The 17,466-nt window shown below is 36.4% G+C and overlaps 1 protein-coding gene across 1 annotated transcript in view; it reads right to left on the bottom strand.

The window, feature by feature from the left end:
• The window catches only part of LOC137644890 (uncharacterized), a 64,381-nt gene extending 57,019 nt beyond the window's left edge, over positions 1 to 7,362 (bottom strand). Inside the window, exon 1 of the mRNA XM_068377772.1 lies at positions 7,248 to 7,362. The gene's annotated coding sequence lies outside the window, so the exon portion shown is untranslated. The remainder of the gene's footprint in view (positions 1 to 7,247) is intronic.
• Positions 7,363 to 17,466: the final 10,104 nt, after the last annotated feature.

Below are 17,466 nucleotides of genomic sequence, written 5' to 3'. Positions count from 1 at the left end.
ACCACTCCAAATTCGGGGTGCTGTGAAGAAATGTACGAACAGCGGTTAGTGGCCAAAAACTTGTAAGTAGGCCAATACTTGTGGTGGTGGCCTCCCCTATCACTAATCTTTTCTTTTTACACGATGCAGGTACGGGCATGCAATTTTTAGTAGACAGTGGTGCTCGCCGTTCTTTTCTTCCAAGGCCACTCTCCAGGACCGACGTAGTCTGTCTCAGCCTGCCGACATTTGCGTGGTAGCTGCCAATGTATCTGCGATCCCCATCCACGGGTACGAGACCCTCACATTATTGTTTGGGAGTGCCAAATATCATTGGAAGTTTCTCATTGTTGACATCACATTACCAATCCTCGGTGTGGATTTACTCTCACTTTTCACCTTCTGGTAGATGTTGCTCACCGACTGTTAGTCAACACAGACTCTTACTAGTTGACACCTTTTCATCCCACCCCATCCAACCTTGCTTTCCACATCAGAGAAGCCACAGATGCCTAGATCCACCTCCTCATGTCATACCTGGAAGTCTTCCATCCAGAACTTGTCAAACGGCCACGGTTCTCGCCAAAGATGGTATTTATCACCAGATTAAGATGACAGGGCCCCAGTTTTTGCCAAATTCAGGAGTCTGGCACTGGATTGTTTGGTAACCGCTAAACGAACGTTCACCAAAATGGAAGAAATGGGCCATAGCCAAAAGGCCTCAAGCCCATGATTATCACCCTTACACATCATCCAGAGAAAAGATGGCTCCCTGCGCCTGTGTGGGGATTACAGGCATCGGAATGTGCAGACAGAACTGGATCACTACCTCCTCCCAAAAATTGCTGACATTATATCCTACTTGCACAAAGTCAAGGTGAAGATTTCCTTCACGCTAGACCTCCTAAAAGGGTATGATCTGGTGCCCTTGAACCCATAAGACATTCCTTGAATTACTCATGTTTTGACCTTTGTAATACTTGGGCTACTTTTCAACACTTAATGGATGGCATCTTAGGATACCTTCCCTTCTTTGCATGTTACATGGGCGACATACTTGTGTTTTCCTCCATCAAAGAGGAACACTTTTGTCATCTAGGCTTTGTGGTCGACTGCCTACAACAGAATGACCTTGTAGTCTGATACTATTGGAGCCAAAGAAATATTGTTCTTAGGGCCCACCATCACTCCCGATGGTAGCAACATCACTTTAGGTGTATAACTCCGGCTGATGGTCAACGGCTCGCCCCGCCCATTTGCCTTCTTCAGTAGGAGACTATCTAAGGCAAAGTCCAGCTACACTACCTTTAGCCACAAATTTCTGGTTGTGCATTTGGCTGTCTGTCACTTTCGCTGTCACTTTCGCCTCTTCTTAAAAGGTATGCTCGTTGTCATTCACACAGATTACATGTCTCTGATTCACGCCTTCACTCGACAGTCCGATGCCTGGTGCGGCAGTCAATGACCACATCTCTCCGCCATGTCTGAATACAATTGCATCTTTCAACATGTTGCTAGGAAAATGAATCCAGTTGCCGATGCCCTGCCAAGAAACACATTGGTAGCCATTCACCTGAGTTTGGATTATAATGCCTATACTTTGTGCCAAACTTCAAAATTACACTGACACAAGGATTCAGGAGTGGGGACCTACCCTCAACCTCTGCATTGTTTTGCCCACATTCATGTCGATGTAGAAGTTCCTTTACCCTCATTACAAGGACATTGTTACCTGTTTCCCATCATTAAATTATGTATATCCGCCTTACTCTCGTGGTGGATAGCGAGATATGGTAACCCTGAGTATATTAATTCTGAGAGGGGTACCACTTTCACTTCTCAATTGTGGACATCATTAGCAAATGTCTTGCAGATCACCCTACATCAGACAACCACCTACAACCCAGCAGCCAATGGCATGGTTGAACGTTTTCATCGCACCCTCAAAGCAGCTTTCGTGTCCCGATGCAATGACTGTAACTAGTTTACTCAGCTTTACTGGGTCCTCCTGGGAGTAAGGACCTCTCATAAAGATGCCCTAGATGTTTTGGCAGCTTAAATGGTGTATAGTGACGTGTTGGTCGTCCCTGCTAATTTTTTCCCCCGGCACCCTTCTCCAACAATCCCCAGCGCCTACGTTACGTTGTGGGAAAATTTACTCCATACTATCAGACTTACAAGCTTCTGACGAAGCAATATGTACTGACAGATTTGCATAAGGCACCATATGTTCTCCTGTGTAATGAAACTTGCAAGCCACAGCAAACGTCCTGTTACACAGGCCCTTTACTCGTGATCCATCGCACAACGAAGACTGGTTCTCCATTAAAGACTGAGTCTCCATTGAAATCCTTAAACCTTCTTATCTCATGCATGATGACTCGCCTACAGTGTGCCTCTCAAGAGCAAAGTACCAAATTTCACATATATGTCCTTTTTTAGAAGAGTACACATGTATACTATTACGGTATTTCCTTTTTTTTTGTATATCTCTCTGTCACTCCCCGCCACTGATAACAGAACCTAATTAAGCTTGGCTTTTTCATGCAATAGCTAGTTTGAATTTTTGTGATTTTGTTGCTTGCATGTACTTGTGCATTAGCTTGTTGTCTGTTTAATAAAGTTAGTTGCATTCCTCTCATCTCTTTGTTATAACCTAATAAGCTACTCACAGAAATATATAGATAAAGATTTTCGAAGCTGCATATATACAATTCTGTAGAGTACTCTTGCAAACATTTTGTATAAAGTTCAACGAGTTTTAATATTATGAAATCTCCATCTACCGTTATACTAACATATATATATATATATATATATATATATATATATATATATATATATATATATATTTATATATATACATATATATAGATATATATATTCATATTTCTGTATATATATATAAATATGTATATATATATATATATATATATATATATATATATATATATATATGTATGTATATATATATATACATATATATATATGTATGTATATATATATATATGTATGTATATATATATATTTATGTATATATATGTATATATATATATATATATATATATATATATATTTATATATATATATTCATATATATATATATCTATATATATATATATTTATTTATATAGATATATACATATTTATACATATATATATATATATATATATATATATATATATATATATATACTGTGTATAAATTTACCATTTCTTTTCTGCCTCTGTAGAATTTTTGCTGGGAAAAATTATCTTAATTCTTAATGCTCCCAATGTTCCAGCTGAAGCTGCTTGTTTATTTGGTTTATGCTGCTGGGTTGATCAGTTCTGTCGCATATCACTTAGTCAAGTGTTTAATGCTAAAACTCTTCAAACATACTTTATAGTATGCTCTGCTTTTGTTGTTGTTTTGCGGAATATTCATTGCTTTAAATTCCTTTCATTTTACCTGTCTGGTATATAAGTACATTGTCGCTTCACTTTTTTTGTTGCATTTTTTGTCTGACATGCTGGTTTATGTTTAAAAAATAATATACCAAGGCAGATTTTGTCAGCTTGGTTCAGATTGGCCGGAGTTTGTCATAACTCCCACAGGTTTCCTCTTTCTCACTTGACACTCCCCAGGCTTGCCCATATGTCACGTGCTCTTATTCAAGATAAGCAAATGTTAAATGCTTGAGTGTTATATCTTGGTAACGCCACTGCATGTGACACTGCATGTGCACTGTTGCCAGTTTTGGGTGGCCATCTTTACCACATATTGTATTTTTTGAATAATGGAAATACAGAACAAAAGGCGTCCTGAGGAGGGTTGATACCGGGTATGGGACAAATTTCATAAATATGGGACAATCCTATCTGGTCAGTGATATGACAAGATTGATCTACTTCAACAATGTTATGGCGCTTATATATATATATATATATATATATATACTGTATATATATATATATATATATATATATATATATATATATATATATATATATATATATATATATATATATATATATATATATATATATATATATACAGTATATATGCATACATATACACACTCATAAATTATATATATATGTATATATATATATATATATATATATATATATATATATATATATATACATGAAAATAGATATCCAGATCATGATACAATTATCTTTCACCTTACTACAGGGCCAGTTACAAAAACTCTCAGAGAATTTTTACAATTACTTACTATGTTTACAAAACCCGTCAGACCAAAACTTTGATATTTCACTGAACACTTTCAAGATAATACACTGAGTTTTGTGCGAGAATGAGAGAGGTGGAGATGGCTATGTCTTAAGGCTGGAATTCTCTATCTATCTATGCAACCCTGGGGTGGCCTTTATATGAAACTTAGCTACTCCCAGAAGCTTTAAGGAGAGTAAGTTCTGGAAGCGTGGGGGTTGGGCTAAGGCCTTAGAGTTACCAAGTATTACTTTCTCGAACGCGTACTCACACAACGCCAGATGGCTCTCTCAGTCAGCTAGTTCCGCCCACCCTTTGTCACTGAAATAAAAGAAGATAAGATCTATCACAAGGTTCCTCCAGAACCTTCCAAAGCACATGGCATATTGCGTATTTCCTCACAAACATGACGCAAAACCTCATAAAATCATAAAAAAACATTACATAAGCCCTTGTTCCTATCTTGTATGGGCACATAACATTCTCAAACAGAAGACATAAGACTTCGTAACAAAAATACGGGAAATAAAAAAGTTAATTCTTAAAAATAACGTAAATTCACATATACTGACTTTAATACAGAATGCAATGAAATTAACGACGAAAGTCTTATGTAATTTACATAATAAACCTAAATCTTAAGAGCTGGCTAACCTCTCTTCAATGCACAAATAAGATATAAATAAAATCATTAAGAAACTACTGTATTTACACTAGACCAGCTTTGTAAGAATATATGCATATATACGAATATAGTCAGACTTGCTATTTACTATATGGGGGACACATATTAGTCTATATATATATATATATATATATATATATATATATATATATATATATATATATATATATATGTATATATATATATTCTTACAAAGCTGGTCTAGTGTAGAGTAAATATCGTAGTTTATTAATAATTCTATTAATATTTTATATATTGTTTTCAATTGTGCATTGAGATGATACCCAGTCCGTAAAATTAGGTCCTCTCATGTAGATGTAAGTATTCTATGTAAATTACGTATTTGTTGTGAATTTCATTATACCTTTTATTTCACGTATGTTTGCTACTAGGTCTTACGTAGTTTATTTGAAAGTGTTGTAGGATTCGTGCAAGATAGGAACAAGAACTTAGGCAATGTTTTATATTTTATGAAGTATTGCGTCATGTTTGAGAGAGAATGTTCAGAACATGTGCTTTGGAAGATTCTCTACCATATGCCAGAAACGTCTTGAAGGTCCGGCGATGAGGATGTTATGTTTTTTTTTTTTCATTTTAGGGACAGCAGGGATAGTTATCTTCCGGGTGTGCTGATATGTATCTGAGAGTTGCCTGAAACCCCCCTGATTCGCCTCTTGACATTTCTATCTAGTTGGAAACTCTGACGCCCTTAGGCACAGCACCTCACGCTTACAGACCTCGATCCTGGAAGGTTCTAGAAGCATTTAGATTTGATTTAAAAGGTGACCAAGGTTAGGTTACCATCAGAGAAAGACAGAGATAGAGATTGAGATAGAACTGCAGCCTGAAAATAGCCTCCTTCCCCTCTCCCTCTTTCTCTCCCGTACGTAATCTAGTGTATTTGTCAAAAGTGTGCAATGCGTTTTAGTGTGTCCTCTCTTAAGTGCCCCTAAGCAAATCGTGTGTCAAAAAAAAATATGCAAGACTAAAAGGTGATTTTGAATTTATTGTATTAGGGCGAGTGTTGGCATTGCATAACGTTTTTTCGTAAACGGTCCTGTAGGCAATATATGTTATGTAAAGTGATGTAGTTAACTATTATTCATTAGGAGTCAAACTTAAACATTGAATTATTTCAGAATTATATCAAGCATTTGTACTATTTTCATTGCATTATTTCTTTTCCTAGGTTAAGGTTTATTCAGATATAATAGTTCAAGTCAAGTTCTTATATAATTTTCAGATTGTAATATTTTTTTTGGTCTCAATCTAAATTTGCTCAGTGAATTATTAATCATCGCATAAATTCTTTCAGTGTTATAATTTATAAAGAATATATTTATTTTTGTTAAGAGTGTATTATTCCAATCATCATTATCTAAGACCAGATTACGCTTGATTCCTGTTAAGAACCACAGTCAGTTAAAAAAGTTTTAATAATACTTAAGAGTAATTAACCAGTTTAGTTTTGAGTGTGCTGAAAAGACCTTTGGATATTCAGAGTTTTATATATTGCTGTCTGGGAGTTATTTAATGGTCTCAGAATTCGTGTATTAATGTTCTAAAGTGTAACAGTTTAAATGTAAAAGCAAACAACGTAGTTTGGAATTCGAGAGGTTGATTAACTTGCCAGTCGTAGTATATATAATATTATATGTTTAGTTCCCAGTCACGAGCCATAGTATAGTTTATTTTTACTACCCAGTTCACGGGAGCCATATCATATAATATATGTATATATATATATATATATATATATATATATATATATAATGTATTTGTATATATGTATATCTATAGAAGTGTGTATATATATATATATATATATATATATATATATATATATATATATATATATATATATATATATATATATATATATATGTATATATATATGACCCGGTCTGGGTCGTATTGGGGTTCAATCAGTTTAGGAAAATACGAATGGAGGGGGATTTCATGTACAAATAATAGCAGAGTTGATTGTTTTAGACTGACTATATTCTCTTAAGTTTATAAGGGTGCCCTTAATTATGATTACGTTACGTTAATAAGAAAGTGCCTCAATATATTTATATATATATATATATATATATATATATATATATATATATATATATATATATATATATATATATATATATATATATATATTATATGGTTCTTACATTAAATCCCTGTATAGCTCATTCTGTCGATCCGGAATAGCACAGTTTTGAATGAATGAAGTCAAACAAAGTTATAACAAATTTCAACACAAGATAATTGCTAGTATTATGTACATGTTTTAGTTGATTTGATCTTGGGTACATCATGATAAATTTTATAATTTACTTCTAGAGCAAAGATCACAATGATACAAACCTTAATTGTCATTTTCTACTGATGTATGAGAGAGACACACCGTCACTATCGTTAAACGAACTTCATTTCTTCGAGACTTCCACAGGGTAAAATCCACGTCTTCGTTTCAGGAAACAAGGAATCAAACTGGCAGTTGCCAACTTGCCCCAGCCCAACTTTACCTTGTTCTCCAATATCAACCCTATCGTACATTTTTCTTTTATTTAATAGCCAGCAATAAAAAACCTTTTTAGAACAAGGCAGATTTAAATTGACTTTTCTTTTGATTATAGACCCCAGTTCTGGTTTCCACTATTTCCACGTAATACTTTAACTTTTCCCCGTTCATTTACGTCTGGCAGCAATACCGTCTATGTAAAACAACGTTATTGTTATTCCTTTACTACTCAATTGTTAGTACTAGCTAACCACCGTATCTCAATGATTTCTTTCACGTCACCAATAAAAAAGGAAAATTTTCCGAATGATTCTTGCCGATACCCAGAGCTCAGCCGAGTCTTATGCTGTACGTGTCAACTAGCCTTAGGGGAGTATCTATACCGAGCTGGCAGCTATTATGACTGGCTTTTTTGCCACTACATCCCGTTATCCAGTAGCATGTGAAATTCAAATGTGTATTTGTAGTGTTTTATACTATTAAAAAAATCTCTAGGAAATCATTATACACTTAAACTTGTAGCATTTATTTTTCCGAGTTTAATATATGCTTACGGACGGTCACAGTTTTAAGTTTTAAAAATAATTTTTTTTTTGTCCCGCTTTAATGATGCTAATATTCACAATTTTAGGAACACTCATTTTTTTTTTACTAGCTTCGTGTAGATAACAGTTTATTTTTTAAGGACAAAATAATTTTGTATTTAATTTGCTCGACTTTAAAATCAGCAAATTTAGGATTATTCATAGCTGCATTTACGGCATTTTTCACCGCCATTGAATAATCGATAGTAGTAATGGATTAAAGTAAGTCCTTGTTTGTCCTGCTCGTTTATCATTACATTATATTTGTCACAATTTTACGCTAGATTTTTATTGTTAAGTAGCAACTGCATTATCACTAAGAGCAGTTAAAAAGAAGATAATTAGAAACAACTTTTACTTTGCTGTGAGAAAGGTGTTAATGGGGACAATCATTTGTAAATCCGTGGGAATTTTCGTATGAAAACAAGCCACCCATGTGGATGTCTTAAGGATGTACCAATCAATAATAAAAAGAATAAATTGTTGGAAGTCTGAGAAAAGTGTTAATTTATGAATTGATTTTCTTGAATTATTAAATTTTCATAATTTTTTGTATTCAAATATTTTTTCTTTTGTATGGCTGTGGCATTACATTATTGAGTAAAAGTGTATAGTGGCTATACCCTTGAAAATATTTTCATTGAACTGAAAATCATTGTGAAATTATATAATTATATTTCTAATGAGGCTGATTTCTCCTTATAAAAAATTATAATAAACTTGCGCAAATATTATAATACATGAATGTCCTCAAAACCATGATATGCACATTTCACGTTTCTCCATCTTCACTGCCAGAGTCGTTTGTGGTAAGGTGACGTGTTAAGTATTAACAGAGAGGCGAAGTGATTGCAAGTACGTTTATTAAACCAGATAACGAGCTTATATACAAACAGTTGAGAGTAGCAATGGCACACAAATCCAAATAATTAGGAACATGCAATGGCAAGCATTAACAGGTTTTTCTATTATTAGTGCGGGAGATAGCGAGAGAAAAAAAAAATCAATAGCATTATAATGTATGAGCGTGTATGAAACACCTGCGGACATGGCTCTAGCCCCTGAAAAAGACATACATGGGAAACAGGGCGTCCTACCCTAGAAAGGCGAATTGTAGGTGGGTTATCTTGCAGGAGATTCACAGGTTTTAGGCAATCATGGAGACCCAGTCTTCTATGCCACAATTGTCAAATAAGAAAGTCTTTGGTGTGCGACGGATCACGAGGAAAGAGCCTATATAAGGTGGTGTCAGTGGTGGTTTTCTAGTATCACTGCACACGAAGACATGTGTTGCAGTGTTTAAATCTTTCGATATGTGTTGCTTTGCTGGGGACTTGTAAATCTGGCAGTATGGAGTAAGTTTTCACACAACTTGACATCGACGCTGGAGATTGTCAGAAGAGGTTGCAGACGGAAAAAACTCAGCAGTGACGACCAACCGGTCGCCATACATCATTTTAGCTGCCAAGACATACAGGGTATCCTTAGGAGTGGTTCTTAATCCTAGGAGGACCCAGGGAAGCAGAGTAAAGCAGTTGACATCATTGTAGCGGAACATCAAAGCTGCTTTGAGTGCACGATGAAAACGGTCAACCATTCCTTTGGCTGCAGGGTTGTAGGCAGTTGTCCGATGCAGGGTGATGCCCAGGAGATTCGCTAATGATGTCTACAATAGAGAGGGGAAAGTAATTTGCTCAGGGATACATAATCTCACTATCCATCCCAAGAGTAAGGTGGATGTACATGACGCCGATGTTGCATGTTGCATGAGGATGGCTTCAGGCCAACGAGTGGAACAGTTAATGACGGTAAACAGGTAACAGTGTCTTGTGATGTGGGTAGGGGACCTACTATTTCTAAGTGAGTGTGGGCAAAACGATGCTGATGTTGAGGAAAGGTGCCCACTCCTGTCAATGCACTTATGAAGTTTGTCATGAAGTACAGGTGCAGGACTAAGGATGCTAATCCTTAGCAATGCTGTCGAATGAAGGCGTGCACCAGAGGAATGTGGTCCACGAGAATGATGAACGACGTAACTTCTAAGAAGTGGCGAAACGGATGGACAGTCAAATGCACTGACAGTAATTTGCAGTTGTAGGTGGAGTACCCGGATTACGCCTTAGACAGTTTTTCACTGAAGAAGGCCAATGAGTGGGGTGAGCCTTTGACCACCTGCTCAAGTACAGCACTGACAATAATCTCATCACAACAAACTTTCTACTTTCTTAATCTTATAGCTGGACTCTTGGACAGGAAAGATATTAAAACAATCATAAACCTTAATACTATATTTCCTTACAAACTAAAACGAATCATGACTCAAAATCAAAATCACACTTAAAACTAATCATAAACTTACTACTAAAACACAGACATAATAATCATACCATAGACCTTAATATTTTAAATATATATAATGGTGCATGTGCATACACAGAAACTGTCACCAATAATCAGAAAAAACAATACTTGAGTAAACACACACTAAAACCAACCCCGATGCTTAAAAAAGATAAAATAAAGCTATTAAATATGTTTGCGTGTGGACACCGTCGTCCACACACCAGGGCCAAGAGTCTTTTAACAGCCCACTGCCAACTTTATGACAAACGGAATATTTCCTGGCAATCTGCCACAGCTGCCTCAACTGAATAGACCAGTGAATATCATCATCATTCGAAGACATTCCAAATCATTTCCGTATACCGCATCAGTCGTCAAGTTCCTGAGCTGTATTTCAATGAATAATCCAGTCCAAGTCTTTAAACAGTCCTCATCATCAATACGTGTATCAATTAAAGCAATCACAGCAGGAGAGGGTGGGTACAGATTTCTTCCACAAGAGTGGTGAGAAAAAGGAGGAAGTATGGTTCTGCAAATAAAAAAACAAAAAACTGATCCTCCACAACCGCACTTCAAGTCCTTGGCCTGCCCTTGAGGGAGACATAGTGATTTTGAGGGCTGGCAGGAGCCAGTGATAGTAGTGTATCATGCCCAATAATTCTTGCAGTACTTTGATGGTCAAGGGCATGGGAACTTATGAACAGCTAATACCTTCTCAGGGAGAGAGTGGGCGCCTTCAGGAGTGATGTGGTGCCCTAAGAACAATACTTTGTTGGTGCCAAAGGTACACTTGTTGGATTAGACTACAAGGTCGTTCTGTTGTTGCTGGTTGAGAACAATGCGTAGGTGATGGATGTGGTCCTTTTTGGAGCAAGAGAACACAAGTATGTTGCTGTCCCATTCAGCTATTATACACAACGTAAATTATGTAAAATCTACTTAAATGATTGTTGTGATCATCTACTTTATTACACACCATAGATTATGTAGAATCTACATATGTGGTGTACCAAAAAAATAGCAAAACAGTAACAGCAAATGAAAATAATAGCCAGCATACATAAACAATAACTATATTTAATATCTAACGTAGGTATTTACAATACTATACAAGGTCCACAGAATTCTCATACCACACCAAACTTAATAATAATATACAAAAGTACTTACAGAGATGGAGGTCTTGAATTCACAAATTTTTAATGCAGATTCTGATGAATAAGGTCCAAAGTTTCTTTATCATCTTCAAGATATTATATCGCTGTAACTTGAAAAGTCGATAAAAAATTCTGGGTCACAGCGGATGTAGCTGAAATGCCTCCAAGCACAAGCAGTGTTCATTCAAGTCTGTCTTCTAAACCCATCCTTATATCGGGATCCCTTTTCTCCAGAAAGTTCTGGAGCATACAGGACTAACAATACACAATGTCATGCCACAGACTCCTTGTCGAACCCTAGAAGTATCACACTACACGTCTGTCAGATGGGTGGTGTCAAAAAAGTTATGAGAAACATAAACTCTTTGCTCTATAATATGACGACATTTTCAAATTACAATGTTTCTAATGTATATTTGTAATATATGTAAAATTACATGTTTAGATACATGACCTAAGAGGTCAATATGGAAGTAGGAGCGAGTGTGAGAAATGCCATAGTCATGTCATAACCAGGATACTAATGCCAAACCTTAGCCATGTAACATTTTTATGAAGAGTAAACACAAATACAAACCGTGAGAAAGAGTTGTGTCTCACCGGATGCAGGTGTCTTCCTCTATTAATGTTTAGTTTACATTATGTGTTTAAATGCTGAGATAACTGACTATACGATATCCGTGATATTGATATTTTAGCCAGTTCCTATTAAGTTGTCATACGGAATGGTCATCCGACCAAACCATCTACACTCCTGTGATGGAGATGTTAATAACTGATTTAAAGGAATAAACTATTTTAAAGTTAACTTACCTAGAATTACTTGAAGATGTAACCTACCAAGTCTAAATATTACAACACATTGAAGAGACATTTGATGGGAACCCGAATGTGTGTTAATAACAGTACTACACCAACATATTGATATTTGATAGGTGAAAATAAGCCTCTTTCACAGGTCTTATAACACAATATACATAAATTTAATGTAAATATAACAGTGATCAATGTAACAATGCATAAATGACGGAGGTGTTCTTCTTTGGAGGAAGGGAACATAAGTATGTCGTCCACGAAACATGCACAGAACGGGAGGTCCCCTGAGATGTAATGAATGAGTCATTGAAAAGAGATCCCAGAATTATGAAGGACGAAAAAGGAGTAAATGAATGTGTATGCACTGAAGGGGTTGGTGATGTCGGTCTTGGGGATGTCTTCTGGGCTAATGGGCACCTGATAATACCCCTTCAAGAGGTCGAGAGTGGAGAGCACCTTCATTTTGTGTAAGTAGGAGGTAACGTTGGCAATACTTGGGACGGGGTAGTGATCCAGTTCTGTTTGCATGCTCAGATGCTTGTAATCCTCACAAGATGTGTATGTATGATGATCATGAGCTATAGGCCTTTTGGCAAACGTCCATTTCTTCCATTTTGGCGAACATTTGTTTGTTTGATATGGTGATGAATACCTTGTGTGGAGGGAACTGTGGTCGTTTGGCAAAATTCTGGATGGAAGACTTCCAGGTACAATGAAACTAAACATCGATGTGCCACATAACCAAGTGCAAATAGACAAGGAAATCTACACTGACTACTGGCAGGTATATGTCAGCAACAAGGAGTTTTCAATGGTATTTAGTGGTCCCAAATGATAGTGTGATTGTCTCGTATCAGTGGGTGGGGATCTCAGATCTATTGACAGGTACCAGGAGGACGTCAACAGGATTAGAATGACTACATCTTGTCCCGGAAAGTAACATTGGTAAAAAGGAATGGCAAGCAGCAGTGCAGTGTCTACCGAAAACTGCACATTCGTACCTGCATCAGTTAAAAAGAAAAGATTAGTGACAGGGGAGGCCACCACCACAGATGTTGGCCTACTTATAAGTTTTCTGACCACTGTCAACTGTCTGCACATTTCTTCACAGTAGCCCTGAATCTGGAGTGGTAGTAGTAGAACTGCGACTGATGGGCGTCAGTAAGTGGCTGTTGTCTGGGGCATGAGCGGCGTATGTCGGTGGTGGCCGGCTTTGTCGCCACTCTGGCATGTCATGGGGTGTGTAGCAGTGTCTTACTGCATTCATATCAGCTTTGGTCAGTGTTAAATACTGTAGTTGTCCTCTTCATCAGAATTAGAGGTGTTAATGGAGGTTTTGAAGGTGGTGAAGTGGCTGTCCATAGGGGCAGTAAATTTTGTCATCAGGTTCTTCATGGGCAAGGATCAATATTGGGGATGACAGTGCAAAACAGGTTCGGGTAGGCATCGTACACAAAGGGCACCAATTCGGTTTACTTCCCAAGGAGAGCTGTCTGCGTCAGGTGGCAAACTAGCAATACTGGTCATTTCCCTGAGGGCAAGTAAAACCTTTTGACCCCCCAACGGCTGTTTGACAGAGCTGAAAAAGCTTGGCTATATGAGCAGATGGTCAAGGTAAGATATGTTTTGAGGGTGTGTTAATCTATTGGGACATCCCCATTGTTGCAAAGCCAATCGGAGATCATTGCGAGGACATAGTCTGCTTTACTGTTTGAGCAAGTCACACCCTTGATGAGAAACTGAACTTTAGTGTGCTGGAACCATGTGAACGCTTCTCTGCTTGCAAAGGGTGGCAGTTTCATCAAGGAGTCGTATGTTGAAGAGTCAAGGTTGGTGGACGACATTGCAAAACGGGTAGGGGCCATTGGGGAGTAAAATGGCAGTGTAGAGCCGATACTCAAGTGGTCACCAATGTGGCAAGGTGAGCTGTCAGGTACGAACAGAGTGGCGAGGTGAATGTAAGTAAATTCATTCAACCAGATAACTAGCTTATATACTCTTACAAAACGTTGAGGATAACAATGACACAAACATTCATACAATCTGAAATATGCGATGGCAAGCTTAAGCCGGTTTTTCTATTATCAATTCAGGCGAGAGTAGAAGATGAGCATGAGACATGTGCGGTACACCTCTGACTCAGACTCTTCCTCACATACAAAGCTTTACTGTTTAGGCACACGTCATCGATTTCACAACATGCGCAGAGTTCTGTGTAGTTGATGGTGGCTCTGGAATAGCTGCACCTGTTTATGTCACATTTAATTGTTGCAGTGCATCTTGAATAGGAGGCAGCCTCTCAGCCGGCATCTATCTGTTTGTTAACAAAAACCATCTCTCTTCTGAACAGTGGTAATCTTGTTGCCTGGCTGGTATAGTTTGCTAATAAACTTTTTTATCCTAGAAAGAACGATGTCGCTGGGCTTCGGTGTGGTGTCCATTCTTCATTATCACTTACCTTTTTGAATGCCTTTCAGAATGCCAATATTCCCTTTGCAGCAAAGCTGCTAGTGTTGTCAGTCCCAGTGATGGCATGCAACACTAGCAAAGAAGTAGCCTTCTCAGGTTCAAGGGCATTATGAATGGGCCCAAGATTGATAAATCACTGGTAAGTACCAGTTCCCGTTACAGAATTGGTTTCTACGCAGCTGAGGATAATAACGAAATCCAAGGACAAAAACATTTATCTCGTGAGTCGATATTGATGACTGAAATCTGGGAAATTACCATCACCATAACTGGCATACTCTTGGATCATTACAAATACATTTTCGTGATAACTAGGAGCAACAATTAAGCCCTTGTCAGCTCTAGAATGGCAGAAGGTTCAAAGTATGTAGTTTGTGTCTTGCCTTCCTGATCTTGCAGGCGGTGCAGCCTCTATGATCACCTCTGCAACAACAAATAATGTGAATTAATTCACCAAGAAAATTATGGATCCACCAACAAATACAATCCTGAGGAAGGGTCGTGAAGTAATCCGAAACATGTGTTGATACCAAATAATGAATATTGATAAATAAATGTACATCTGCTGTTACTCTGAAAACTATCTTCAGGCCAGCTTTCCTGAGAGAAACTATCTCCGATTTTTGGATGCCACTAAGACATGGTCTGTTCTTTATAAACGTAGAGCAACATGCCCAAATATCATATATATATATATGTATATATATATATATATATATATATATATATATATATATATACTGTATACACACATATACATATACATATATCTATATACATATATATATATATATATATGTTTATATATATATATATATATATATATATATATATATATATATATATATACAGTATATATATATATATATATATATATATATATATATATATATATACAGTATATATATATATATATATATATATATATATATATTTATATATGTATATATATATATATATATATATATATATATATATATATACTGTGAAGTTCAGCAAATGCTAAAATGGAGTGCATTCAATTCTGTTATAACAAAGTAGCAGGGGCCTGAACGAATTGTAGGTTTTCACCAATTCTTCCATTCCCAGTAACTCATTGCGACACAATTTACACAGCTTTAGAATTTTTTCAAAATGTTCTCACCTAACTCAAAATCCCTTGGCTGTTATTGCAATGAAGGAGTCTATAGAATTTCTCGTGAAATACTACTTTTTCGTGAAAATTAATGAACACTTTTCATATTGTGCCTGGGATAATTTCACTTTCTTAATGTATATAAAGTATGTATTCAGAAATACCTTCGTGACAGTGGTGCTAAACTTGTCTGGATTGAAAACGATATATATATATATATATATATATATATATATATATATATATATATATATATATATATATATATATATATATGTATGTATATATATATATATATATGTATATATATATATATATATATATATATATATATATATATATATATATATATATATATATATATACTGGATTTGTCAGTACCAGTACCACGTCGTTGTTCAGGCACTATGCCTAGCATGGAATAGTACACTACAACTGAGAATGTTGGACAATAACTAAATGTAAAGACAACAACGCAAGAGGGTGATAAGAAGCATTATTGTATGGATTAAGATATTCTAAAATCCAAAGGAGTCTGTATAAATGGCATAAGAAATTCACCTGATAGTTCCATTTGAACTCTTAGTAACATATTAAAAGGTAAATAGAATCATAACGGGTTTAGTCAAACTTTAACCTATCTAACACCGTTGTTCTTGATGATTACACTATTTTTATAAGACCATATTAACAGGATGTATAAAGTTCAGTACTGAAATAAGGGATTAGCTAAACCAGCAAAAATTAATGGGAATAGATAATAAAAGTATATTAATAGAGAGAGAAGTAGGACTCTGAGAAATGTAAACAGCTATATAGGTGCAGATATTGGTAGTGATCACCAGCTCCTCATTGCCACACTGAAATTAAAACTGAAAGCACCAAACAGAAAGATGGATAGAATACCAAGGTTTGATACAACTAAGCTTTTAGAAGAAGAGCACAGAGGAATATTTGTAATTGAATATAGGAATCAAATTGCTGTCTTAGAGACTTTAAGAGATGAAGAACAGACAATTAATGCTTGCGGGGACAGTGTCAGATCGAACTCAGTTTTCAGCTTCGAGTCCATCTGAGCAGCAACAGCAGCTGCTGTCAGCTCTAGACGAGAGATGGTGGTCCTCTTCAGAGGGACGACTCTCGCCTGTCCTATAACGAAACTGTAATTGATTTTTCTGTCGACACCAACTGCACGTAAGTAAGAGACAACACTATAGCCTTTCTGACTTAGGACTGCAAAGTGGTGTAGGTGAAGGGTGTTAACATCTCTAAAGTCTGGTGGTTTGAAGAACCTTCCCACTTGGAACTCTTCTAGTTATGGCAGCTGCGCGAGCCAGGTCTTCCATCGAACGAGTTTATCAGCAGACATCTCATCCCACGAGAGCTTCCTTCAGCACATTTCTTGCAGCAGGATCTTCGTGATCAAAGTGACTGGGGATAAGTAGCCCAAGGGGTCTTAGATCGATTCAACAATGGAGAACACGCCCTGTTGGTTGAAGGGTTTCTCTTTAAGGACGATTCTGAACTCGATTCTGGCTCGTTCATTTGGCAGTTCATC

Source organism: Palaemon carinicauda, chromosome 8, assembly GCF_036898095.1.
Source record: "Palaemon carinicauda isolate YSFRI2023 chromosome 8, ASM3689809v2, whole genome shotgun sequence".
Taxonomy (NCBI): domain Eukaryota; kingdom Metazoa; phylum Arthropoda; class Malacostraca; order Decapoda; family Palaemonidae; genus Palaemon; species Palaemon carinicauda.
This window is presented reverse-complemented; position numbering and strand designations above follow the sequence as displayed.